A 26009-nucleotide genomic window follows, 5' to 3' on the forward strand; every position below is an offset into this window, starting at 1 on the left:
ATATACACATACAATTCTAAATATTTAAAGTTCAAACTATTATGAGGATAATATGGAAAACAAATTACATTTTGCATTTAATTTTGAGACTTGTTTTGGGTGTTTCTTTTTTTGTGCACCCAGCAGTCTGGCACGAGCAAAAGAATTTCTAGTAATTCCTTATTACAAAAAGGCATAATACAGAATCGTATAGGATTCCCATAAATGTTACCACTCAACAGTCTGGAACTAGGTCATAAGCTTTATTTGCTGAATACATTGAGAATACAGTATTCTACTTAAAAGATCCATAGTAGTGTATGTATGTACATATACATACTGTAACAGAACAATCTGCAAACGTAATGTATTATGGCTTAAAAAATTTATTATGCTTCATCATTATTTCTCAAAACAAAGATTTACATTGAAAGCACCTATACTGCACCTGTGCACATATATATATATATACATATACAGAAACACTAGTAGCTATTTCTTTGTGTTAAACACATGGCTAAACACACAAAGACACATAAACTGAAATTCTTGTCTTATTTGATTCTCTTTATTACATCACTCTCTTATCTTCTGCTTTCTGGTAGGAAATTTTTTTCTGTTCTTGCTTGAATCTCTTTTTTTATAACAGACACTCCTCCTTTCTGAATCACTGAGAAAGGAACCCTTGACTTCTGTATTGGTTTCTTGTGATCCTCTCCCTCCAGTCCATTTGAAATCATTCACTGCATGTCTTAATGTGTATTTACATACTGCCTTCTTTTCTCTCACTATAACAAGTTTTCTGATTTGTGAAGGATCTCTCTCCAGCTATAGACCCCTGTAATGCTCTCCCCAGTCTTTTCTTGATGCTTGCTTTCCCTTAATTCTGCAGGACAACTGAATAAACAAAAAAGCATGTCTTTTGTCTGCATGCAAAAGTTACCTTTCCTTAGTTTATTAAAACATTGCTGTTAGCATTATCAGCCATGTTTTATCTCTCCTTTGACCAGTTCAAATCATTATATACTATGACAGCTCAATTAACTTCAATACACTTACTATTTATGCCAGACAAGCTCTTCACAGGTTTTTAATAGGAAGTATTAGAACTAAGAAGAAGAATACAAAGCAAATAAAATTACCTTTGCCTCCCCATCACATCAATTGTGTTCTCAAAAGCAGTTTTCATTTATACATGTCTAACATCCTGTTTCTTTCATTCCAGGTTTACTGTTATTCAGCCTCTGACCCCAACAGATACTGAACATGCTTTCTATTCAAGAGCTAATACACTTGTACACTTCAGGGGGAATCTAGTAAGTTTTCTGATTTATTGTTGTTTTCTACACACTTCAGCACCGCATCATATAAGATACCCTTTTCTGCACAGTATTTGTGTATGCAATTATTCTGTGTTTTTAAAAACATAGTTTGACAGCCTTTTCTTTAGAATTTGGTCCCTAACATTTCACTGCTCTTGGAACTCATCTCCCATATGAAAGATAAGAGGGTAGATATGTACTACATCAGATTAGATGCATAAGCTATATAAAAAAATGCATGTGACTATTACTGTTTCATTGATTTTGGCACATCATAACAAGAGCAGGGGTGATCCACATTACACCTTTCATTTTCTCTCCTACACTGTGGTCTTGTAACGTCTTGAGGTAAAGGGAATAGCTTCCTTCCATCGTCCTTTCAATGTGTTCATAGTTGCTGAGATGGTAGTTTCTGCTCTATCTGCCTAGTGTCTGACTGTCCTCCGGAAATCAAGTTCCTTACTGACTTCTGCAGCCAGCACATCCTCAGGAATGTGTTGATGACCCTCCTATTTCCCTCTCAGAAATAAAAATTAGGACAGAAATACTGCCCTGCAGATCCTTTTCTCTCTGTCTCAGATGGTGAGGGAGCGAAATAGATGAATGCAGTTCAGCAAATTTCCTTGCTTTTCTCAGCAGGGAGCCTTGCACGTGGTCGGGCATAGCAAGAAACATGATTTCCACAGGGCCTCAGGCAGCAGCCAAATTTCACAGCAGGGGATGAATCCATGGCCACTTCTGAGGCTACAGAACTGCACATAACACAGGCCTCTCATTATAGGGTTGGACAACCCTCTGGAGACTTTCTGCTGTTGCCATATTAACAAGAAATGAGTGGTTTGTGTATGTCACAGGAGCGCTCTGTTAAATAATACTGCCTTGTATTATGCATAGTTGTATGTGTGCATTTCTCTTCTGATAAGGTATGGAGGAATCAAAGGGAGAATAAGGATTTACCGTATGAGGCTTCCAGCCCCATGTGTAAGGCAACACAGTTTGTGACAGGCTCAGTGACATCACCGAGCTGGAAAATAAATGGCGGCTTGAGGTTCAGCTTATTTTTTTAGCTTTATCTAACACATTTCAGAAGTTGCTACTACCACTTTCATGTAATTCTCTAGTAGATTTCTATCACATAGAGTCACTTTTAATAGATTTGAATTTTTTTGATCTTCAATAAACTCTACTCCTTTGAGAAAAATCTTGGTTACTTTGAAGATATTTCTCTGCTTGCCTGCACTCTGTGAAATTCTTTCTAAAACAATAAAAGCTCTATGTATAAATTAGTCTTCTAAAAACAACCGCTTAGGTAGGTAGATAATCATTCACCATGCCAAATGAATCATAAAGCACAGACTGCATGACTATAGATTTCTGGACTATTTAATTTTCATGTGAAGTCTGGAAGAGAAATATACATATCTTGGTTCCTTAAGAACAAACACTAATGAAATCAAAACCAGTTACAAGAAGAACATATTAGGCAATTGAAATGAAACTGAAACTGTTACTGATAATTAGGAAAAAATTGACAATTAAAAGAAATATGCATTACAAAAAAAGATAGGAAAATATACAAAGGAAAAAAACTGTGGTCATCACAGTGAAACACAAAAAATGAAAATGTAAGAATTATTAAAAAATAGTTTCATTCTGCACTTAGGGAAAAAGCACATGATAGACATGATCATGGTAATGAAATATCTTCCTTGTTGACAGTAACTAGAGCCAGTGTTTAACACAGATTTTAAACCCATCATTTTAAAATCAGAATGTCAGATAAAGTAGAAGAGTTTTGAAAGAATTAGCTGATGAGTTCTCTGGATGAAAATAGCAAACTTTTTCCCCATATGCGCAGAAATTGATTGGGCTGAAATTTTTAGAGTCCACAGTCCAGAGTCCACAGGTATCATGTATATGTGAAATAATCAATTGGCAAGTCCTTGTAAGTATGTGCCTGTGACCTGTCAACAGTGCCACTGAAATTTTACAGAGATTATCAAAGATGAGAAGGAGGACAACGTAGCTGGTGTTAGTCAAGATGGGTTTATAAAGAATAGATTTTATCAAAACGAATCAAAATATCTTCACATATTTGATTGTTAAGGATTTTACTGTGAATGTAAGAGTTTTTGTCTTCAGTGAGACATATAACTTGATTATGCAGAGAATCTGTCTTACTCAAACACTATATACAATCATTTTTACACATATTTAACAGCAAAAGTACTGGTTAAATAATATATCTTAGAATGAGAAAAAGGGAGTAATTGCCAAGAAGATGGTGTCTAAATTTCTACTTTCCCCCTTAGCTACATTTATCACTTTATAGCACTGTACAATGGAAAAAGAGATGGATTCAAGCATCAACAAAGTTATATAACTAATCTAATAATTCTTGACTAATTTTTATACAATAGCCATATAAGACTTTAGAAATGAGACTGCAATTGTTTAGTCTTTTGCTCTCAATGTAATTGTTGTACTTCCTGACATTTAAGAACTACTGCAAGTGTAGTACTCAAAAACTGTCTAATGATTAGTCCACAACACTAAATTAATTAATTTATCTGTCAGATGAAAGTTTGCCAGGCAACTGAGGGCAGACCTCAGTTCTCCAACATTTTTCTGACACTTTTTATGCCCACAATCCTATGACTGTTTTCTACCCATACTTCAGCAGGAAGCTCTTTTCTTCATTTCTTGCCCTTTCAACATTTTTTTGAAGTTCAGTAAAACTTAGCCAACTCAGCACATAATGATATTTTAAGGAAGCAGTCTGGAAAAATGTTTTTATTTTATAGTTTAGAAATAGATAGAGTTCAAGACTACAAAACCTTGATGAACCTTCTTGTTAGCATTTGCATGTGATTAAAGAATATGTTTCTTAGAAATTTAAAAGGTAGACATAAATGATGTTATACTTAGATTTTATGCTTTTTTAATATTGCTTTAAGGTTGAGTTGTAGCATTTTTCCCAGGATGAAGATGATGACTAGAAGGAACTCTATCAATACCTTCAAGAACAAAGAGCAAGGAAAAGAAATAAAAAAAAAAGCATTCTATGTAGAAGTAATGAAAAATCCCCCAGAATTAGTCAAGAAGTCTTCACCTTTGTAGAATAACATTTCTAACTCAAGAAAATAGGAGAGAAAAATATCGAGGGAGAAAAAGAGGAAAAATGAAAATAAAGAAAACCAATGAAGGTAGAAAGATGGGTTGTGAGCCTTTTCCTCTTTTTGTTCTAATCCTTTGCAAAGTCTGAGAGATCCATGCTGAAACTTCATAGTGAAGGTTACATATTAATAGGGATTTCATTATATATTCTACAAAAACCAGCATATATTTTAGTTGAAATCTTCCTTTTTGTTCTGATGTTTAATTGTCCAGATAATTGTGACCGTATCTCCCACTATAAATATCTTGTGTCCTTCTATCAAATCATAATAAACCATTTGATAACTGTCTTTTATTCAAACAGCCATTACAATAACTAGACCATATTTCCAGCCATCTTAAAGTCTTGAATCTGCACAAGTGAGATGTGTGCACACTGTCTTAAACAGCTCAAATTTATGCCAGCTAATGGTATTACAGTGCTTTGAAATTATATTTGAGAAAGTGCTCTACAGGAGTATTTGACTACTGGGTTTGTTTTTTGTCCATTCTGAATTGACAAAGCTCTGCCGTCATAATCTTAAAAGTATTCCTGCACAGCACACAGACAGAAGTCTAGGTAAGTATCCTCAACAGTTTATCTCCTCTACCTTCATGTTCTTTAAAAAAATTTGTTACAAATAGAAAAAAAAATATCCATGGCACTTTCATAAATTTTAAACTGAAAGAAATATAAGGTGCTAACTGCTAAGGACCAACCATATATTTCATAAAAGAACATATCTGTAGTTGATCTCTTTATTAAGATTGAAAAAGGGGGAACATCCAGTTGATATTTTGATTACTATTCAGAATTTCATATTTCCTTTTACTTTTCTCCCTTCTAAGCAGGAGGAAACTGTAGGTACCCTTGAGTAACCTTTCCTTTTCCTCTTCATACAATTTTCACAAAAGAGTTGACCAAAATATAATCTAACAGTCAAGGTAAGGATGTACATCAATTTATGTAACATTGTAATATTTTCCATAATATTCCCTACACGGTCCAAATATTATTCAGTTTTTTGACCTCTGATACATTTTAAGCAGATGTCTTCATACAGCTGCCTACAATGATGCCTAGATCTTTGTCCTGAGAGGCTATGTCTAATTCAGAGTCCCTCAGTTCATAAAGGATACTGTAATTCGCTCACTGCAGTGTGTTGCTCTTTCCCATGTAGAGAAGATGAATTTCATCAGCCACTGCTGAACTTATTTTTTTCTGGATGTGTCAGATTCTTATGGTGTTCTTCATAACTCTCCTTAGTCTTCAATAATCCATGTAAACTTTCATCACTGGCTAATATTTCCTCCTTGGTGAATTGCTCCCCGCTTCTAGGTTTTTAGCAGCACCAGGTGCAGTGCATATTCTGGAGAAAATTGACTGTTAGCTTTCTTCCAAACTTCTCTTTCTTTTGTTATTTTCAGTAAGCTTCTGTTAGATAACATGAGGAAACTAAGAGATTACCTTTGCATATTTATGTAATTACTCCAAAAAGATTTTTCAAATCCTCTGCAAAGTCTGAGAGATCCATGCTGAAACTTCATAGTGAAGGCTACATATTAATAGGGATTTCATTATATATTCTACAAAAAATGGCATATATTTTAGTTCTAATCTTCTTATCCATCATTTTTTATCTGTAAATCTCTTTGCACAGGGAATTCTACACTGCTCCGGTGGTTGAAGAACACCTTAGTATTCTGAAGACAGTACTGGAATTCAAAAAGAAGTTTTATATATTTTGTGGCCTCTCATGCTGATGTAAAACTAATCAAAGAAAGAGCATCTGTATATAAACCTTGTATTTTTTATTACATTTCCTTAAATTGCATTTTCTGAGATTTACTTTCTAATGGCTACATATGGACCTACATTTTGTAATTTTCCTTACTAGTGGAGGAAGCACTGATTTGACAAGAGAAAACTAATTTGCAAGTCTTTGAATACTCAGTAATTTCTGCTGATATCAATAGAATGCAGGTATTTAATTGTAAGATATCCTTTTGAAAAGCAACAAACTTTAGCATCCTATTACAGTAGAAGTTAGTGTAAATTGTATATTCTTAATATGTCATCACATTAGACAATGAATTTAACCAGAACCATGGATGCCTTTCACAATAGTTTTTAATGTTCTAGTTCTAATGTTAATTAACTAGTAACAAGAAATCTCTAGCAAACACTTATAAAGCTTCCAAGATTTTTAATTTTGCTTTTCAGTCTGCAAAATGGCAGCTTGTCTGAGATTTGCTTTGCTGTATTAATCTGTACTTGATGTAGTAACTTCTTTACAGATTAAGATTAGGAATTAAACTGACATTGGAAATGGTCCCAGAAATATTTCTTTTGATGTCATTTTGGTGAGTGTATTAATTAAAGTCACATTCAATTCTGAAGGTGTTTCCTACATTGTTTTGCAAGTTCATGAGGTGACACTTAAGGCAACTTTGCAGCAAATTTAGGCAGTCTGGTAGTCATAAATCAAATCCTATATCTGCATTTTTCTGCTGATGTTGGTTGTTGATTTGCGTGCTAAAGTTAATAAAAATCTGTGAATGTGAGACATAAAGCAGCACTCACAGAATGCTCATGGGAGCAGACAAAAAAATCTACTCTACCTGTATGTGTGCTTCAAATGAGCAGGTTAGGAAAATGATCATAGAATCATAGAATCAGCCGGGTTGGAAAAGACCCTGAGATCATCAAGTCCAACCCTTGATCCAACACAGCCATGGTTACTAGACCATGGCAGTAAGTACCACATCCAGTCTCATCTTAAAAACGTCCAGGGGCAGAGAATCCACCACTTCCCTGGGCAGCCCATTCCAATGCCTGATTACCCTCTCTGTAAAGAATTTCTTCCTAATATCCAACCTAAACCTCCCCTGGCACAGCTTAAGACCATGCCCTCTTGTCCTACTGCTGGTTGCCTGGGAGAAGACAGCGACATCCACCTGGTTACAACCTCCTTTCAGGGAGTTGTAGAGAGTGATGAGGTCTCCCCTGAGCCTTCTCTTCTCCAGGCTAAACAACCCCAGCTCCCTCAGCCTCTCCTCATAGGACTTGTGCTCAAGTCCCTTCACCAGCCTCGTTGCTCTTCTCTGGACCTGCTCCAGCACCTCAATATCCTTCCTGAACTGAGGGGCCCAGAACTGGACACAGTACTCCAGGTGTGGCCTCACCAGTGCTGAGGACAGGGGAAGAATCACTTCCCTGGACCTGTTGGCCACACCGTTCCTGATCCAGGCCAGGATGCCATTGGCCTTCTTGGCACCTGGGCACACTGCTGGCTCATGTTCAGCTTCCTGTCAATCCAAACTCCCAGGTCCTTTTCTGCCTGGTTACTCTCCAGCCACTCTGTGCCCAGTCTGTAGCGCTGCAGGGGGTTGTCTTATGGTTCTTAATCTATTGCCACAATGGGTCTGAATGGCCTCTTTTTTGGTCATTTTACAGTTTCCTTGTTACTGCTCCTGGTTTGTATCTCTAGTGACCACAGGACCCAAGGAAACTTTAAGAAGAGAACTACCTTTACAACTGAGAACCTGTTTTACATGTTCAAATTGAAGTGTAAATGGCATAGTCATGTGATCATCACAGTTGAGATGCTGATCTCAACAGCATCTCAATTCACAGATGTAGATTTGTTTAGGCTGCCAAGAGGCAATATAAGTGCATAAAAGGTTTTCTATTAGATTAGTATACCAAATCTAGATTGTCAAAATAGCTGTATATTCCTATTTTTAAATTAATGTATTGTCACTTGAAATAGGAGTCATTCACTGATTCCGTATACTCAGTTCTGCAGTGAATGAAACCAGAGAGGGTAAAAGAGAAGCCAAGGGGGTCTGAATACAAATAGCTCTTGCTTCTACAGCTAAAATGACTGGACAAGAGTACTGGGGAAGAGGCACAGCTCTTTTATAATGAGAGGATTTCAACATTTCTGCTTTAGAAGAAAGATCCCCTTTGATTGTTATTCTGCAAGTGACTACATCAATCTCAAATAAAGTTTCAAAAGCATGAGAAAGATTTCTGTTGAATAGTAGCATCACCAGTGTAGCTTGTTTCAAGGCACTTTAAAGCTATATGTGAAATGGCAATTTCTCCATAGGTTTGAGAAATAAAAAGTTAATCAAATAACTGTAACGCAAGTAAATTTTTATGCTCATGTGAATCTATCATATCTACATAGATTATAATATGTAAAATCACATTAGGAACCTAAAGCCTGAAAATGAGAATTCACTGTACACTCCTGATGAAAGCTTAACTTTGGGCAGTTTATATTGCAGGCCAAATTATTTCTATTCTGGAGTTTTTGTAATTAAGAACAGAAGTTCCCAGCAAGCATGAATTTAACATCTCTATGTTAACTATGTAATTCAATGCCTCTATGTTAAATCAATGAGGCACCTTTTGCATATGTTTTACTGACCTTTTTATTAGTATTTATCTGTCTACATACTTTCAAAAATACATTCAAGCACTACTTTTGAACACGTGTTTGTTAGATTTTCATCTTAAGTATCAAAAGCAGTGCTATATGCTTTGTATTAAATCTTTGAGAGATAATCCATTGCCCTTGTGTAAACATGTTGTTTTTAACTGTCAATAACTTTCAGTCATAATACACAAGAAATTACTAATAAGGAGACTTTCTTAAATCAACTCAATAATTCATAGGGAAAGTGGAAAAATAAATCAATATACAGCTATGAATAACTGACATGAAAGCTTAACTAATCTTCAGATTCAAAAGGAACTCATTAATGTTTGGATAGCTCTACTGATGGATGGCAAGTAGCTTATTATAGCTAGATAATGGCCATAATCTACATATTATCTGAAATAGTTAAACCTCACTTTATGTCTGTAGGACGGATACTTCAGCTACATGAGTGAGCCAATATTGTTTATTCAAATGGGAATGTGTTTGGCAGCCAGGAAGCAATGCAAAAGGATGAAGTGTTCTCTATTGGGTTAGAATATCTAGCTAAGAATATCAAAATGGCTTTCTTTCCTGAATGTATATCTGTACTTGACTTCATGTACTGTTATGCTGTGTAATTCACTCATTAACTTACTGCTGTCCAACACCATAAAAAAGTGCTCAGCTGAAAAGGCTGAAATTACAATAATTTTTCTTTTGAATTTAGTGGATTGAGCCTTTGAGAAGAGAATCTAATTGCAACTCTGACTTCCTGCCCACACAAAACACATAAACGCCCTCTTCCTGCCAGTTAGATAAGCATTTGAATGCTTATATTGCCACACTATATTTTAATTTTCTTTACCATATTTAACCATCAAAAAGGTTTTCAGAAAGTAGTTCTTTCAAACATAAAAGAATATTATTTGTCTCTATTGGACTTGTAGATGAACTGAACATCAATTTATGTTATTTATTAATCAGTACACAAAGATATACAAGAGGCTACGTTACTTCATGGATTTTATTAAAATCCATGTATTAGTATAACCAGTGCAGTCCTGGATGAATGACTTGCAAGGACAAAAATCTGTGCACTCTGAAGCTACTCTGCTCCCTACCTCATAGATTTTAATTATATTTAAAAATAAAAATGATAATAATATATCCCACTGTTTAACAGATGGAAAACTACATTGAGAGTGAATCCAGGTGTTTCTGCAAGGAGGAAGACAGGAAGTCTAAAAAATAAAACAGGTACAGGGGACTTCAAAGGGAAATTGAAGAATAAGAAAAAGACAATAAGAAAGGAGATGCAGATAGTTGAACAGAAGAAGGCAAATTATTCACCTGAGATGCATTAAAAAATTAACTGCAACTTTTAATGTATGAAATTATGTGAAGTTCCAAGCAAGACTATAGATTGTGTCATTTTAATTAGAAATACATTTTCCACAAGCTGGGAGTGCCAATGTAGACTTGGAATTTGCTAATATTCTTTCCATTGCCTTTGCTTTGAGAAAAGAAAAAAAAATAAAACACCACATATAAATTGAGGAGTTTTAAAAGACCTATATTGATCAGAATACTATATGTAATTCAGGAGAAGAGTTCTTTTTGGTTGGTTACTGGTAGCATTATACACAGAATAAAGATTTAAGTTAATGACAAGGCATTGCTATTCCATTATTATTAGTAGCAAAGGATTCTATTGCAGTAATACAAATGTCAGAAAATCCTTTGTGATGTTGTGGTACTTAGAAAGTTAAGTAAAACACCAATGCAGTACTCATTTATGTACACAAACATACATAAATAAAAAAAGGATTAAAAACTAGCATTGTTGTATGCTTGCATGTGTGTACACATGCACACACATGCACCAGCTGTGTGTAAGGGGAGGAAGAGCATAAATAAAGGATAAAATCTGTTTTCAAGAGGAAATGCTAGATTTGTGCGCAAACTCTTAAAGAAAATTACATTAAATAAATACATCCCTTGGCATATTTGCAAGTTTGCATATAGATAAAAGCCAAGGTCTAGTCAAAATATAAAACCTGATTTACCTACTAGCTCTGCACTGCTAGGCACAATTAGATATTAAACAGGTCATTCTAACACTTAAAAACTGACTAGCTGCAAGTCAGAAAACACTCATAAAATCCATACGGATTAAGTCATTCCATGCCATCTTTAGCTCTGTTGAAGAGCTCAGACAGAATGAATAGGAATGATTTAGATTTCACAAATAATTAAAAGTGCTCCCTTTATTTCTCCTGCCTCACTTCATTCCAGTGAGAAAGCAATTCTCTATATGAATATCAAAATAATTGATACTGAAAAGCATTAACATATTAATTTTTATATGACCACAATTGTACAAATCTCAATGAAATGTAGAGAACTCAAATCTATCATGGCTATGTAATTTATTCTTTCTGTTTACTCCAAGTATTGGACAATGGTGTCATGGCATGCTAAAGAAACACAATACATTCTCACTGATTTTATTCCAGACTGACTGTTGTCATGTTCTGAAGAACACTCAAAGACTGAGCTAGAGAGCAGAAGTTAAAAACAGCAACTGGCTGTCAGTGGTGTAGTTTGTCATTGTTCCACAGACAAAAGGCACACTGTCACAATAAACAGCATTTATTCATTTCAGATTTGTTCTGGCTGAGGAAGGGGAGGTGTCCTTCGTAGTAATTGTAAAACACATAAATAATAACAGTAGTCTGCAAATCATATATCAAAGAAGATGGTGGGAGTTGGCAGTGATGGAGGCAAGAAAATGGATGCTTCTAGCACAACCTAATTTACAGCTGTTTTAAAAAAATACATTTTTTTCTTTCATAAGAGCAAAATTGAATGTTTTGTATTAACTGCTTGTGTGGCGGGTAAGCAATACAGAACATCTAAATCATGGCTTTAATGACTTATTTTAAACAAACTGCTGAGTAGCTTTCTAAATACGATTTTTTCTACTCGACTGCTGTCAATTTCATTAGGTAAATTTTACTAATGAAACCATTTTATATTGATATTGGCATCAACTGCTCTAGCTTTTTTGCTTAAAAATTTTTAAAGAAATTATACTGCTCTATGAAAATACTCAGGATTGATATTTGAATAGAAGAGGTTTCTTTTACTCTAGCTCAATGCTTGTGTCTGTTTTTTTCAGGATGACTCTCAAATTCCTAATAATAAATTTTTGTTAATAATTTCATGGACAGAAATTATAAAGCAAAAAATTAATTTTCTTGAGGTTGGCATGAATATATTTTTTTTTAATTTGAGTGCAATTTTTGGGTAACCACTATCACCCTTCCGTCTTGTAAGCTCCTGTCCTGATTTACAAGGTGGAAGTCTGAGTTCAGCAACATATATCAACTGGATTATGACATCCCCCAGGTAACCTTTTGAGGATGTGCAGAAATCTGGGATGAGAAGTGAGGAAGAAAAGATGTCAGCAGCTGAAAAGGTGCTCCAGATTAGAGAAGCTACTTTACTACTGCTTGGTGAAAGTCCTGCTTCATCTCATAACCGCTCCCTGTGCTGTCCAGAAAGCTGATAATGTTTATTAGAGAGCAACCCCTTCTTACATACCCAGAAAAGACAGATGGATACAAATTTTTCTCTGGCGAACCACACAATGTTCACCAGATGGAAACAATGCTCCCTATACAGTTTCTCAGGCATTTTTGCCTACAAATCCTTCCTTCCCAGCACGTCTCAAATCCTATCAGGAGCAAGGGCATTAAAGGGCTAAGGAAAAGACGGGTATTTTGGAGAAACTGAACTTGTATTTTGGCATGGATCTCTTCTGTGAAAAATCTTACATAATTTGCCTGAGAGAGAATAGAGTGAAAAAGATGCTCTGTATTGAAAGAATGGAGTGTCATATCAGTATTTCAACCACTCAATATTATCACAGCTGTTACTGCTTTGGGTATAATGGAGAAGTAAAGCTGAGGAGTTACCAGAAGCAACATGCCTGGCAGTGCAAGGGTAGCTTTCTGAAGAATGGGTGCGCATGACCAGACCCAAGATAAGCTTTGGTGATTCTTGCCTTAATAAGACAGAATTTTTCTTAATTGATTTAAGAATTGAAAAAGAGGCCCCAGTTTGGGCAGTCAGGGTGTTAATATATGTGAAAATGGGACAACATATGTAAAGCTTAACTTGTTTAATATCTATAGATAGAAGAAGTAAAATAAGAAACAGACTACTCTTTTTAGAAAAGATTAGTAAAATTAGAAAAATACATATTCGAAGATTAAAATATCCTCTAAACAGAAATGGCAAAATTTGGGATTAATTTTAAATAAATAAGTACAAAAGCAGGGGTTTAATCCTTCTAGAAGGGATGTTTTCAGTGCTGAATCAACTACACAGCTGTAACCTTCAATTAAAGTGAGATAATTTCATCCAATCTTATTACTAAGAGCAACAAACAGTAACTTGAAAATTCAAAACCAGAATTTATTCAGAATTACTTAATGTGAGAGCAGTAAGAAATCCAAGCATAACACTTCTTTAATTAGGAAAGATGTATCTTGAAATAATGAAAAAATTCTCACCTATATTGACTTGCTATTGACTTTTTAGAGGATCTCTTGAACATTTCCAACCCCCTTCTATCCCTCTTTATGGAATTAGGTACATGCATATGTGGGCACACAGGAACACTCTGCTGGGTTTGGAATACTGTCTAACTTCAGCTTAAAATGAGAAAACAAAATATTCATATGCCTCTCTCTTATGCAGATTACTAAGATTCTTAGTTTCCTTTTCTTGTAAAATCTGCTTCTGCTGTTGTGTTACAAAACAGTAGTGGAACGCTACACTTGAAAAGACTGAATTTTGGGCTCAATTTTCTTAGTTAACTATTGCCTTATAAGAAATCTTAAAAATTCAAAGTTTATTCTTCTATAGTCTTCATAAAGTCACTCCCTTTTACTCAGGAATGAAAGCTTATATGTTTGAATATTTGATTTTATCCTGGTTTCAGTTAGGAACATGGTGTTTGGAGCATCATTAACGTAGTTATTCAGTGACAAACACATGCCATCATTAAAGAGAGATGATAACCTTCATTCTAATTACATTAGTACCCCATTTCTCTCAAATAAAGGCAGATTTTCCGTAACAGGAACAGCTAAGCACAAACGTAAATGGATCAACAGTGTCACTGATAAACTATGATCAGGGCCAGTGTCTGACAGTGGACAATCACTCATGCAATAACACAATCACTCTGCAGCTAATGCGTGTCACGACTGATTCGCAGGGAAATTTTTGAAACCAGAATTTGCATGGTCTATTTGAAACTTCCCTGAGCTGAATACCTAGCATTTGGCTTTCTAGTGAGAGCTGTGACAGTAGCACTGCTCACAGCAAACTGCCACTGTCGTTTGTTCTGCTTCAGTGCTGTTTGACTGTCACAGCCTGTCATGTAGGAAGAAAGCACCGCATCTAACCCCTTGTGACAAGGTTTAATCACCCCTATTACTCCTATTGGCTGTTCAAGCCACATTCGGGTGTGCAGCACACAGTTATAGATCTAAAAATTGCTTGCTTTATAAATGGAAAGGTTAAAATCTGGTTTGAGTTGATCAAGCTTCTAACACACCATTGAAAGGAACTAGAAAGATTAGATAAATAATACTAATACAGTGCTTGAGATAATTTTTTAATTTTCATATCTTTTGTATCATTAGGAATGCTAAATTATTTATTTTTCTTCAAGATTACTTTTTTAATGGATTCTAGGTATTCAGATTCTGAATTTATTGTCATTTCTTTCTAGCAATCATTGTTAGAATGTGGACATGTATGCAAAACAGTCACATTTGGGATCTATTTTTTATGATGAAATAAAGTGACAAAGTTAAATACTGCATCACAAGGTATACCTGTCCAAAAGTTAATGCTGGGTCAAAGGGCAAGGGAAGGAATGCTTAGAATTTGTCTTGTATAAAGGAAAGGTTAAATTTAAGCCTTTCTTGTATAAATCAGCATGGATTAATTAAAACATCATATATGCCTTATCTATCTAATGAAACTGTTTCATTGCTGTTCCTTATGGAAATAATGTATCTTCATGCTAGTTTTAAGAATGCACTTTTTGAGACTGCAATCCATGTTGTACCTAAAGCCTAAAGGACACATGGGTTAACTCTTCTGGTCTTTTTGCTGACAGCAAATTATACATCTTTTTCCAGAAGCACAGGCAACATAAACAAATCAGATTTTGCACATCAACAAATCTGTTTGTTTGAGCTGGTCTTATTAAATCCAAGGTCTATTCTCTGGGACAAAAGAAAATTATTTTAAGGTGAAAACATATTAACCCACTGTGAGTTTAGCTTTAGCAAGGTAATCCAGTATTATGAACTTTTAATTACTCCAGCAGGCTAATCTTAGGCCTGATAAACAATGTTAGTGTGAATCTTAAGGATGAGAGATTCTTATGCTTGTAAAGATCATTAACATTGGTGTTATTTAAGTTGACGTGTTTGTAAACATCACATTTGTTTTGCAGAGACTGGGCAGGAAACAAGTATAACCTAACAGAGCAGATAACTTGGTGGATCAACAATCTAGCACAAGGATTTGTGCTTATACTCCTCTTCAGAAAGTCTCAGAAAGTCTATGAGCAAATGCACATTCTCTAGAACTCAATGACACTAACTGACCTCTCATACAGGGCTCAGAACCTAAGCAATCATGCCACTTTAATTGCATACCTGCAAAGGTTCCTAGAAATTAGGGATGAAATTTTTGAAAAGATGAACATAAAAAACCCTCACAGGTAGAACTTTCAGTACTCCTTTTTATTGTGATTAAAATGAACCATTTCATTTTCTTTTCTAACCAGTGATTTCAGGTGAAGTAAAATAATCTTGTGCTAGAGTATTTTAAAATATGCAAAAAGCATGAGAATGTGTAAATGGGTGGAAAGTACATTACATAAGGGTTTTAAATTTTAAATTTTAATGAAAACTTTATCTTCTGGCCAGCTTAGAGAAAGAAAAAATCAAGTTGTCAGTGAAGTTTCAGTATTCCCCCTAGATTCTCTTCTTGACTGGCCAAATGTAAAAGACCCTTTATTATGTAAAACAAGTTTATAGTGTTTATAGCAGCTTATGTCACTCATCCATGTACAGTTCCAACCTACGTTATCATACCCCCAGTCTGATAATGTTAGATTAACACTACCAGGAGTGCTACAGCTTTTCCATTATTAAAGACAAAAAAGTAATTTTTGATTTCTTTCTTTCAAACATCTGTGAATTATCATCTAGAAGTAATCAATTATAGCACCTAACCACCTATATACAGATAGATGTGGGTTGCTGCAGCTAACCCATCATCAGAAAATCATGCATGCACATATTTATGGTGGGCTGCACTGTCGGTTCATCAGCTACAAGTTTATGATACATGTTCTCCTTCATACCTTCTATCCACTAATTTGACTTGATGTTCTCTTTCCCCAATTTGCTTATCAATTCTGAATGACAATAAAGGACAGATCAATACCACATCGCTTTTTCTTTCTGTATAGTACTTTCACCCTGAAAGTAAGTTCATTAAATCTGAACCCTGGACCACCTATCTGAGAGATCTGGTTTCTTGAGTTGTCCAGTCACATAGGATAGTTTCAACATTTTCATAGATTGAAAGGGATGAATGGTTTTTGTACTTTTTCTGCCACAAGGTGTGGCACTGACAATTAAATAAATAATAATCCTAAACTTTTAGATCAGTTTTTTCTTTCTTAAATAAACCTACACAATATTCTAGGCAAGGATATTGATATTTGGATATGAATCATAATAGCAGATTTTCACATCAGGTATTTGATTCCATCTCTGAACTCTGAAGCCTCTGCAGTGTGAATGGCAGCAGGAAATGGCTTTCAAACTCTTCCTAACAGATGGAATAAAATCTGCCAGGTTATTAAATTACCACGCAACTATTTTTAGTTTCCATTTCTAAATCCTTTTTCTTCTTTTGTCATATAATACATCATTGCTAATCAAATCTCAAAAGCATTACTATTTTGAAAACAGAAGCTTGAACTGGCAGTTTATTATTCTTTGCCCTGAACATTTTTTTTTCTGTTATATTTTTCTACTAAAGCTATACAACATTAATACAAATTAGTGTACTACAAAAATGGAGAAAGTCAAAACATCAGTTTGTAGAACTTACATGTTTTAAAATTGTTTCAGCAATGAATAATTTCTGTGAATCCTTATCTAGACTTAGCAGTCTAAGATTAAAGAAAACTGTTTACTGAAAGCTAATAAGTAGAAATGGCCTCCTGATAACTATGAAACAAAAAGCAAATTCCTTAACTGGTTGTGTTAAATCATATCAGAATTGAAACATACTTTATTTTTGATGAATTGTACTTAGGAAGAAGAGGAAACTACTCAACTGTTGAGAAAATTAAACCAATTGTTTCCTCCTGTGAACTCTGCCATGGTGACAAATTTTTTTAGTGTATAAAGAATCCTTTGAAGGCAAATTTGCTTGTAATTTAATTGTTTTGGAAAAAAATTGTCTTATGTACTAACCTAAACACTAACCTAAACACTAACCCTCTTCTTTAGAGGTCTATTACTACTGATACATCTATGCTACAGTGCAGAAGTGATAAAACAAAAAAGGGAGCATTAAACATGGTTTGCTAGTATTACCATAGCAAACATTGCAACACTGAAAAGAAGTATATTAGTTGTAATGTGATTAGGTCAACTAGCAAATTATGGAGTCAAACAGCAACTTGCAAATTGTTCTCATATCTGATTTTCAGTAGTGCATCAGGCACCAGTCAGCCTCAGATTAAACATGAAAATGCAACTGAAAAAAACCCACATGGAACACACAGAGATTTAGACTGGAGTGATACTGTGCAGCAGACCTGTGACATCTGGAAGCTGTATTGATTTACATCACTGTCACGAAAGCAACGTAAAATAATGAGGAAAACCTCTACATTTTAGTTGAGTTCTACTGAATCTCACAAACGAGAAGAAATAGTTTTGGGGTTTTTTGGATACCATAATCTGACTGGTATTGCTCAGCTACAAACAAACGAATGTATCAATTGATGAGGCTTCTAACTTCCCTCAAGAAGAAAACTGCAAATACATCTCAATTAAGGCATGGAACCTGCTGAACTTTTTCCAGTCAGACACAAACTTTGCAAAATGGACCATAAGATATGGTTTCTTGGTAGTGGGAAACATTATGCATTGTAAGATTAACTGCCTGAGGTTTTCTACATATATCATACAACCAATGAAAATGCAGAAAGTCATCAATACTCATCACTTTTTTTCATCCCTTTCAACTCTTTACAGTATCTTTGATTTTTGTGCTTTGTAGAGGAGAAACAGAATGTGAGTTCTCTCCCAATTCTGTATTTTTCACAGAATCACAGAATATGCTGTATTAAAAGGAATCCACAAGGATCTTGTCTTCTTATTGACTTTATTTTGGGAGATCGGGGGAAAAATAAAAGAAAACACAATTGTTTAAAAAACATTAGTCTAAGAGATGAATTTGAAGGGCTTTACAAATAATGTGTCTTCTGATAAAGTGTCAATAAGAAAGAATGGAAAGTAGAAAAATTGTGTTTTCAAAAGGTAAGTGTTATAACAAAGCCTACGCTAAATGTAAGGCTCCTAGGTAAAAGGAATTTCACAAAGCCCTTTCTTTTCACTAAACAGAACTAGACTACAACTCAAAGTAAGAATTTTGGGAACTTTTCTTTCTCAGAGTTGTATGTTTTCTATTTATTTTAGGAAAAATGGTATCAAAATAACATCCTTCAAATCTCCCAGAAACAACTGTCTTCAAAGTTTATTTGCAATCTAAATCTGAACACAATATATTAAATAGAAAATATGTATTTTCTGTGATAGCCTTTGCAACCAAATAGTTTATTGGAGGAGTAATTAGATATAGAAAAATTATAATATGTATTTTAAAATTTTAAATATAATATTTTGCAGTTATTGCAATATGATATTGTATTGTTTAAATTACAGCATAATAATTCATCCCTGCGCTATGGCACTATGCCTTTGGCCTCTTGCCTAGCAATACACTAGACAAGAATTATTACATTTGCAATTCACACCCTGTCATGACTTATTGCTTAATTAAAGCATAACCCTTCATGACACAACAAATAATTTGACTGTTACCATAATAGATTATTATCTCACCTAACTTTAGCTTTACAAATGATTTTTTTTTCCCTACATACACTGAGATTTATGAGAAGAAATACACATGTTTCTTTATCTGTAAAGTGTGAAGAATAGGTTTAGGAAGAATAGCTAAGAACACAAGGTTGTATTTTTTTATTTGAGCTATTCCTAAAGTAAACTTGGGTACTTTTTGTTTTTGCTTCATTTTGCTTCAGGAATTAAATCCCAAACTTTGCAAAACAATTAAGATTTAAATATCGGATTGAGTGGCGGCCTGTATTTTATTGTGGTGCTTGGCTACCTAAATGATAAAATTATATTCTTTCAGTGAATTCTAATGTGATACTAAAACAACAAGGTTCAGGTTTTGTGTTTTGTGAGTATCTTTAAAATTCCAGACAAAGAAGTAGCCAGTTTAATTTTTTTGTAATACACTAGTTAGATACCCTGTGTTCATTCTTAAACATATTTTTCAGAAATAATTCTTTGAATCAGTTTCTTACTAAGATCTCTTCCTCTTGGTGTTTCTCATACTGAAATCTGAAAATATAGAAAAAGTAACCTGTTGTTATTAAAACACATCTGATTATATCTAAAAATCGAATAGGTGAAATTAAAAAGCCAATGGCAAAACTCATCAAAATTAATCGAAACACTAGTTCATGAGACGAAATGGAAAAATGTGTCAACAGTTGTGAAAACAGAATTTAATATTCCATCTTGCATTTAAAATATTTTAATGATCGTTAGATATTTTTTAATGTCTTCATATGACCTGAAAATGTGCGATAAAACACAGCCATTTTGGCTGTGAATAATCCTTTGGTTTTGGCAGCTACCAATTCAAAATTAAAATATGCAAACATGAAATGCTGAACTTTTTTGTGAACAAAAGCCTGGATTTATTGAGAAGACATACAGGCAATGCATAAAACATGCATACAAAAATTTTAATGTGAAAATTATATATGCCATATCTAATAGATGTCCTACCAGTTTCATATGGTATCAAGGTGCAATTTAATGAGATTCCACTGAACTCTGTATGTCTTCAAGGTGACTGGGTTGTCCCTGGAACTCTCTCTCTGCTATAACTATAAAATGTCTGTGATGTGACTGTGATATAACTGAAACAGCTGCAGTCTTCGATCATATGCTGGCAGTTTATGTTCAGATGCAGAATGTGTAATAAGGGCACACTTTATTAATTTGACTGATGTTCTGTTATTTTACTGGTTCCAAAAGCCAAAGGAGACTAGGCTCCACCATGTTACCCTGAGAATAATTTATTGTTGCAGCTATTCAAAATGAAATACCTATCATTAATGTCTAATTGATTACCATATGCAAGAGTCATACATTGGCCTCAGTTGATCTGATATTTGCTATGATCTTTAAAGCTGCTGTTATAGCTAGAACTATTATTTTGAATTAGCACAAAACACATTTTAACTATAGTTTAAAACTGCTGCCAACACTCTGAATGCATGCATATGTTTCCTGTTAATAGCTATTTCTACATATATACAGTCTAGTGAAACTTACAGTGAGATTTTACCATTTCATAAGTATAAAACTACACACATTCTGAAGGCGTGATAATAAAGTTAGACTTTGCCAGACTAGTGGCTGTATTATGTTGTACAAAAGCATCTTTGTTGTCCTTAACAAGTAAAAAAAATTTTTGGTTCTACCAAAATGTTTTAACAATTCATCTTCCTCAAATTAGCAAAATTAGAGTGGAAAGAATGCACATTGCATGCCCAGCAGTTAAGAGAAAAATTTACTTAATACCTAGATATTATGCCTCCATATATGCAATATGGAAATCACAGTAACATTATAAATTATAGGTAAGTATAAAAGTTTGCAAGGGGTTACTTTGGATGAAGAGTTATATCAGAAAGAAGATAAAATTAACATTCTCATAAAAGATCTACTAATAGTTTTGCACTAATTTCAAGAGTATAACATTATTCTAGATATGAAGGATATTTAGAATAGTCACTATTCTAATAATTTATTTTTATTTCCCACTTTTTTCTCTAGCCTCCACTTATATCTTTGTATTTCTAACTCTAAATTTAAGTTTTGCTTCACTGCGTCCTCATATTTTTATTGAAGGAATACAAAGGTCCGCACTTTAAGTTGCTCTGCTCCCATAATCCCAGTTGGCTTTATTCTGTAGTCTTGCACAGGTAACATGCATTTTTAGAACCTTGTTGGACACAAAGGGGATGTTGCAAAGTCAGTGTACTGCTTTAATGAGATGACTCTCTGTCCAGGACCTCCCTTACTTAATCCTTGCTTTACTTTTCTTTTCAATCCCTTTCTTTATGGCCTTCATGCTGCAGTTGAGGAGTAGAACATCTCAGAAGTCAGAGGCCCCAGTTCACACATATATATGTTTACATTTTTCCCATGGATCCGTTCACTTTTCATTGAGATACAAACAGCTGTTTGTATTCCAGATATAAGGGTATGTCATTAAGCATTTATACTTTAATCTTCTCCAGTATGGATATTCCCCAAGAAAGTGTAATTCCTCTAGCTCTCAAGCTTAACCCTTCCAATTAAACTGCGACTTGTTTTTAGAATCCTAAAATATCACTTCTGAAATATGTTCAGATTTTTTCCCCACACCTTGAATGCTTCCAATTTCTAGAAAAGAGCATAGATACCAGGTAAACATAAAACAAAAACTTTGAAACTGAACAGATTTCTCTCATGAAAGTCTGATGCCTATTTCATGAGCTTAATTTTGACTGAGATTTGTTATGTCACCAAAAATTAAAGCTATAAATAAGGAATAAATAAGTTAACTTTAAAGTGTTCTAAGTTATCCAGTTAAAAAAATCATGGTCAGATAAAATTTCCAAGACCAAATATCTTGTTTTTGCACCCTGGATTACTTTTTAAAACATACATAAATCTTTATGTAGGCATATGTTTGGCATCCTTTCCATTTATTTTTTCCCCCCTTGGCTGCTTCTTGTACTTCCTATATATCATTTGCAATGCAATTGCTCTGCCAAATATCTCTCTGATACATACCAGTGCCCTTTGTTCCTCTCCATCTACCATGTTCTTATCAGTATCTAATTGTGGACTTCAGCTCAGATGAGAATACTGGACTTTATTTAATTACTTCATCTTAACTGACTCCAGAAAAATATGAAGTTAAATTAAACACAAAGAAAAGTTTATTATTGAAGTACTAAATTGAATCCTAGATATAAGTAGTTGCTCAACAATTATAAAATCTCTGATTCTGACTGTAGATCAAAATTAGGAGAACATTTAAGATAAGCCACTACTCACACACTGAAATATCTCATTTTAAAACTGCACAACTTCTTTTCAGAAAGCATATATTGCTATACATAACTATTTGCCATCCAAAGCATTGCCCACTGACTTATAATACATTCTTTTTTTTGAATAGTTAATAATGTGCCGTTATTCAACTATATATCACTGAATTAAAAATGCTAATTTTCATAGCAAAAAAAACGTTACATCTAAAATCTGAAGAGTTGACACTCATAGTAATAAATGTTCAATAGTTCTGCAAGATTTTCCCCCACCTCAGGAAAATATAGAAGACTGCAAAATAACTTATGCTCTTCTGTTCTCCTACCTTTTCTGATGAGTTGGCTGCAGAAAAATTTATAAATGGAAAGCTCAATTAGTGCAATTTATGTATCCTTGGATGTCAATCATTACTGTTGAGAGGCGGGACTTTCAGGATCTCTGTGCATTAATTAAGAGCTCATCTCCAAAGAGTAGTCATTACACCTAAGGACCAAAAATAAGTTTTAATTAGAGTCTACAAGACAGTATGTCATCTACTTATAAAACTCGTTCTTTAGTTAAAAAATGAATAGCTATGGGACATTATTAGTAACAATGCAAGGCGCATAAATCTATTGCTTGCACTTAATCTCAGAATGGAAAAGTATTTTTGTGTTTGTAGGACTGCCTAGAAAAAGTGGGCAAGTTCTGTAATACTATGTGGACACCACTTAAATTTCAGCCAGGTTGTACAAATGCCAACAGGCTTGTTAGACCCTCATAAAATTATTGATGCTAGGCTGATGCTGAAGGAAAGCTATTACACAGCTGAAGTTAGACTGTATTTCTCTCTCTCATAGCCAGGGTTTTCTTTGCCCAGACCATCTTCTGACTTTGTGTGCAATAGGCAAACCAATGCAAATTCAGCAAAAGGGGGCAAATGGGCTTGTGCAATGCATCAGTTTCATCCACCAAATGATACAGTATGTAAGCAGTTTTAGGTTGGCCTTAGACATATCAAGGCTCAGGAGAGGTTAAAAACTAACTGGGCTAACTGGTGTTAGCTGTCTGAGAGCGCTTTCCTTGTGGCATGACTTATCTGAGGACAATCACACATTCTGCCTAGAATTCACTAGGGAAATAATGTATAAATAATTGATTATATAATTTACAAATTAAGGGAAGGAAAACAAATTTTAAAAGCTGGTCTGGAAAATAAATATGTCAGCTAATAACTCCGGCATGAAAAGGGGTAAAACTTGAGAAGAAATAAGTTCATATTCTAGAGAACAAGAAAAAAACTTGTTTGGTAATGGCTGAAATATGAAATGTAATGTACTTATAAAAAACCAAAACAACTGGTTTAGGAAGGCCGAGACAAGACAAAAAAAAGTTCCAGTGTGGAAATAAAGAAGGAAATACAGTCATAAAAAGGTCATAAAAATTTAGTGTTACAAATATTTTAGTTTCTTGAAGCACTGAAGTTAACATACACTTAACATGATATAATTAATAATAATTATAAAGAAAAAGAGCAGAATGGGAAGGCACATCAAAAAGAGGAAAAGATTTACTATCCATCTGAGAATAGCAGAATAACTATTATGACCTTAATTGAAATTATATTTCATGGTCTTTTCCTAAAGTATTTGTAAATATCTCTAAGAGACAGATATTTTTCTCAAACACTTTTTTGAGAAATACATGCTGTAAATTTCCAATCTAATCAATATACGTGAGGGGTAATGAAAACCAGCAGCAAACTTAACAGCAAAAAACTGTAGCTATTCCTAGTAGATAGTTTGAATTGTTTTATTCTAAATAACAATTAGTGATGAAACTAATACTAGAGTGAGAGCGCAAGACATTCAGAAAATGTAATACTTTATGCTAATGACATTCAGAAAATTCATATTAATACAATTAATAAATATTTCTAACATTCCATGCTGAAATACTTTCTTTTAATTTTTCCAGCCAAAAATTGTTTTCTACATAATAGACACAGAAGCACTCTCCAGCATGTACTGACTTGGAATATTGCTGTCTTTACTAGCAGATTTCAGTGAGTAAATTCAGACCGTCAGATATGCTGACAGTACACAGCAATACACCCCTGAGAATGATGGTACTGACACTTGCTTTTTAAAAGTTTAACTTTCATTCTATGAATTGTATTACAGTGCAAAATAGAGTATATTCTGCTATGGATATAGGCATATTACAAAAACTGGTATTTACTTCTCTGTAGGCCAAGTTATTTATCACCTACCATGGGTAGGTACTTTTAAATGAAAACAGAAAGGAATTTATCCAGAGCTTGTCACTTGTATTCTTTGAACTGAAGAAAAGTGCTGAGTCTTGTTATCTGTGGTCTCCTGCTAGTCACACTTAACACATTTCTTGTCAGCTGCTCCTCTTGATTAAGAAGAAGGCAGAGATAATAGACACACTAAACTCCAGAAGAGACAGAGGATCTTTGTTCCTCTAAACAATGATATCAATTTTTATAATGGTTTAATTTGTTGTTATTCACAAGGGACAATGCCAAGAGCTGAACCAGAGGACTGCTAGCAAAGTACAGATCACATGTTAGCAGCATGGTGCCTTCTCAGTCCTTCATGTTTCCTAGTTTGCCTCTTCTGAACTCATACTACAATACACTGGTTTGGAAGCCAGCCATAAAAGAGGCTAGTCAGACAATAAAATCTGGGTGATCTGCTGAGCTGTGACTGAGATTTGTGACCTACCTTAAACTGAATCAGATTCAATGAGACTTCTTACAAGCAGCTCTCACCAAGAGCCTGGCAGAATGTCAACACAGTTGCACTAAATATTCGACACAAAACTTGCTGAGAACCACACAGTATCATGTATTATCATTAAAATAACTTATAGCCAGATGAATTCACATGGAAAGGATAACAAAAAACAGCAATTCCAAAATGTTTCTTATCAATGAAGAATGCTATATAGCATTTATTGGACAGGCAATCAGAAAGAGGAACAACAGTAATATTACTTCAGGCACTCTCCTGGGCAACTTTGAACCCTTTATTGAAGGTTGAAAGTTTGATGCCTTGTCCAACATTTCCTTTCAGAGTGAAGGAAAGGCACTTCAGAGTGAAGGAAAGGTCAACAGAGTGAAGGAAAGGCACTTCCAGATAACACATCAGACTTAAATGAGTTTCTATCTTTCCACTTGTTATAGTGGGAGTATTGAGAATCAAGGTTCCTAACTTGAACATGTTGCTGAGTTCTTATTGAACATGCTTGCAATTAATCTACATCTTACAGTCAGATTTATCTGCAAATTTGTATGTTAACAGGAGATATGGCAGGGATTTCCCAATTTCTATAATACTAGCCAATGCTGATGGACAGTACTTTGTGGAGGCCCTCATTTCTTATTTGTATTGTTACTGATCACTGTGTTTCCTGCTCCCTATCACAAAATTAATAACATAAAAAAGTAGAAATATTTTTCTATTTATACTAAAGTGTATTTGCTCTCTTTCATATGGTTAGTATTTTACTCTTTAAGGGAAAAAACAAATTACTCTATTTTGGTTCATTTTATTCTGCTTTAACTT

At 34.3% G+C, this 26009-nt stretch overlaps 1 protein-coding gene across 6 annotated transcripts in view; it reads right to left on the minus strand.

Moving 5' to 3' along the window:
* The window catches only part of TENM3 (teneurin transmembrane protein 3), a 1265035-nt gene that overhangs the window by 587370 nt on the left and 651656 nt on the right, over positions 1-26009 (minus strand). For all 6 annotated transcript variants that reach the window (XM_039388717.1, XM_039388716.1, XM_039388715.1 and 3 more), the window contains exon 8: positions 22763-22920. The gene's annotated coding sequence lies outside the window, so the exon portion shown is untranslated. The remainder of the gene's footprint in view (positions 1-22762; positions 22921-26009) is intronic.

Source organism: Pipra filicauda, unplaced genomic scaffold (assembly GCF_003945595.2).
Source record: "Pipra filicauda isolate LSUMZ 115617 unplaced genomic scaffold, ASM394559v2 scaffold67_size6003252_pilon, whole genome shotgun sequence".
Taxonomy (NCBI): domain Eukaryota; kingdom Metazoa; phylum Chordata; class Aves; order Passeriformes; family Pipridae; genus Pipra; species Pipra filicauda.